This window comes from Anastrepha obliqua, chromosome 1 (assembly GCF_027943255.1).
Source record: "Anastrepha obliqua isolate idAnaObli1 chromosome 1, idAnaObli1_1.0, whole genome shotgun sequence".
NCBI lineage: Eukaryota > Metazoa > Arthropoda > Insecta > Diptera > Tephritidae > Anastrepha > Anastrepha obliqua.
Window position 1 is genome coordinate 64,239,578 of NC_072892.1, and position 3,567 is coordinate 64,243,144.

A 3,567-nucleotide genomic window follows, 5' to 3' on the forward strand; every position below is an offset into this window, starting at 1 on the left:
ACATCTGATTTCGGATGCTACTTAATCCATTGATGCAATTTAGAAGCAAGGGGAAAAAGGGCATAAGTTTATCCCCTTTCTGAAAATGTAGTAAAAAATTGAAAAAGGTCCTTGTAAGCCATAGAATAATTTTATGTTATTTTATAAGTGGTACTTAATTATTTATATTTTTAACTTAACTATTCCCATGGATTTGTGTCATATACCTCTGCAGTAGATTCTGTTTTTATGCGGTAGATACGTTCCGCAAGAAACAGCATAAAAAAAGCTACCAGTTCTATAGTAAAACTATCGATACGTTTCAAAAGTGCTAAGAACCGCATAAATCTGAAATAATGTAATAAAATCGCATAAAAAAGGGCACTAGTCCCATATTATAACTATAGATACGTTCCATAGACCGCATGAATCTGAAATAATTAAATAAAATCGCATAAACAAAATATTGTATTTTTGAAAATTATATCTTTATTTAAGAAACGTCAGAATCAAAAAATAAATTTACGTCAGAAATAGAATCAGACAATACCCGCATGTTGCGCATTCGTTTAGGATTTGGCGTAAAATCACTTCCGTCACTTGAGGAAATGTACACGTCTGATCTAGATGGTTATGCAGGCGGTTCCATACTTGTAGGGTTAGCATTTCTGATGTAATCTGTGATGAGTTTTTGCTTAGCTGGTTTAGAATCTTGTTTATATGTACAATTCCCGATAGGTCGACATGAATTTTTTAATTAAAAAAAAACCGCACTATTTCAAAACCGCATAAAAAAAAAGCCGCATAAAAACAGAACCTACTGTATATGTATTTTTACTTATTATTTCATCCTGCTGGCTCAAGTCCATCCCATAGGGCTTTTTTGCAGCAGCAGTTTGAAAATTCGAAAACTTTGTATTGAAAATATCGAACCAATCATTCACCGTATCAATGAACTCTGCTGTTTCCATGGGCTGATACATATCGAGCCCCAACGCATAACACCTTCGGATTACACGCAGAAATATGTGATGTTACTTATATTTAGTTAGTTATATTTAAGTTAGTTCGCAGTTGTAAAACAAATATTAGTTAGATGGGAAACGAGACAAAAGTAAAAAAATGGAGTCTCTAAAGGAGTATTTTCATTACATTAAAATGGAAATGCAGCTAGTAAACAAAAATATTTTGGAAAATTATTTCACTCTTATGCATATAAAGCCATGTTTAGTAACCTTTGCATTACGACGTGTTGCAAATTTCCTCATTTCAGTACCGTACGAACGTAAATGTACGTTTCATAACTGTTTTTACAAAAATGATGTTTTTTTAAAAATGATATCCCACCGTAAAGCTCCCTGCCGTTGAATTGGTTAAACGCTGATTCCAACATTTTAATTTTATCTAAGAACTCGGTGCTTGGTTTAACTAATCCGCCCTTAGATAAAGTGTCAACCCAAGTAAATGTAGGCTCATTGCATGAACAATCGGTCAACTTTAATTTGCGTATTATGTAACCGGCAATATATTCAAGAGCATCTTCGTGTAAGCTATCAAAGACATTGCGAAAGCAGAAGTTCAGTCGATCATTCCTCCACGTAAGAAAAACATTGGAGTTAGAAGAGTTAAAATTGAAAAAATTATAAATTTATTAGTTTATTGTTTAAAATTTGTCTACCTTAATATTTTATTAGTATAGTTAGGAAAATATATTCATATAGTCTAAAACTAATACATCGAAAAATTTCTATATTGATAACATAATCCACTTTTAGTAATTGCGATGATTCGGGCAGAAATCAAAAACCTGTAAACCAAAAATCTTAAAAATTGTTAATTCATAAATATAGCACTACAACTTACATGTAAATGTAGACGTAAAGCGCGAGGACTTGCTCGTGTAGGTGTTGCGCATGCATTTACGTACAGCATATTGTTCTAGACCGGGTAGCGTGAAGAGCCAGTTCGGAAGCCAAATTGATTTCAGTGGTAGCAGAACTAGGCACATAATGACCGTCACATGTCAAACACTTACTAGGTATTTGCACCATCATACACAGCACGATCAATGTCATCTATCATCGTTTCTAAAAACCAGCTCTTCAACACACATCTTCCGCTGCACTTGCTCGTCTGTGAAGTCCTACAAATAAAAACTTTTAAAATCAATTTATTAGCAAATATTCTAATAGAACTTACTAACTGTAGTTTATGTATTGTATGCAAGGTGGTCACTATTATATTTGCAAAAACTCTGTTCTAAAAACCTATTAATGAAAAAGTTTAATAAGAATTTATACAAATGTCTGATCTGGACTTACGTTTATGAAAATTCACCAACCGGTAGTTTTCGGCAGCAGAAAGGCGACTCCAAATAATCGACTACCACGATATGTAAGACATAATCGACCTAAATAGTGAAAAATGCCATTAATTTACAAAATAATTAGCTTTTATTAAAAAGACTTACCTAAATGTGGCTATATGGTAGCTATTTATCGCAATGAAAAGCACAATTGTAATGTAATTTTCACAGAACTTTCAATAGAATTGAAAGATGCGAAAGTCTAAGCAAAATGGAATAGGCAAAACAGTATTGCCTGCTAACTTTTTCAGCAAAAATTTTAACTTCTACGCTTTTGAGTACTTTTTCTTTAGAATTTGCTCTGAAATAAAAAGTAGCTTTTCCAAGAGGACAACACGGATTTATTAAGTAGCTTCAAGATGGCTAACACAGGGTGAAAATTGGCTACTTACATCACCTTTAATTATTGCTTCATGCTAGTAAGTTTTCATGGTACGACAGTCTGTCTAGGTATCTTCGAGAGGCTTTGGTGATTTCATTTCTAACATAAGGTACATTTAAGTCTTTGTGAATTTCGAAGTTAGTTATATGCCAAGGAGCACCAACAATGCTTCGTAAAGTCATAGCCTGGTATCTTTGCAGAATGTTTGATTTACTCGCTGTTCCCCAAAGCTGTATTGCATATGTCCATACTGGCTTTAAGATAGCTTTGTAGAGCAGTACTTTATTTTCGAGACTAAGTTGTGATCGCGAGCCTAAGAGCCAGTACATTTTTTTCGTTTTAAACTTGAGTTGTTTCTGTTTCTCTTTAATCTGGGTTTTCCAGGTCATTCTTCGGTCCAAATGTACTCCGAGGTATTTGACAGTTTCACTTTCAGGTATGCTAGAGCCATTCAAAAATACGGGAGGACAATTCCCGGTTCTCAAAGTAAACGTTATCTGAACAGACTTCTGAGTGTTAACCTCCATCTTCCAATTCATTTGCCATTTTTCAACCATTTTCAGTTGTTGTTGTAGGTTGTGCGGTTGTGTTATGGAGAAGAAAAGTGAGAGAAGCAAACGGAGTCTCAAAATTGAGCGAAAAATATTGAGAATTGCATGCAACCCTCTCGATATGGACGAACCAATGTAAGTGTTTGTCTTTTTGTTAAAGAAAAAGTTTATTTAAATACGGTTTAAAGCAGGTTTATCAAAAATTACCGGTTAAATAAAGCTGAATTTACATACGTTTTGAGTTTTATGGAAGACAGCGCAAGCTCAGCGAGGTGGTCGTCCATAACTCC

General features: G+C 34.0%; 1 long non-coding RNA gene across 1 annotated transcript; it reads right to left on the reverse strand.

The window, feature by feature from the left end:
- Nucleotides 1-2,057: 2,057 nt before the first annotated feature.
- On the reverse strand, nucleotides 2,058-2,736 carry LOC129253005 (uncharacterized). The gene is made up of 4 exons (XR_008583690.1): nucleotides 2,450-2,736; nucleotides 2,301-2,389; nucleotides 2,179-2,246; nucleotides 2,058-2,122 (listed from the first exon to the last, which is right to left on the reverse strand). It is a non-coding gene; the product is annotated as an uncharacterized LOC129253005 (long non-coding RNA).
- Between the last annotated feature and the right edge of the window lie 831 nt (nucleotides 2,737-3,567).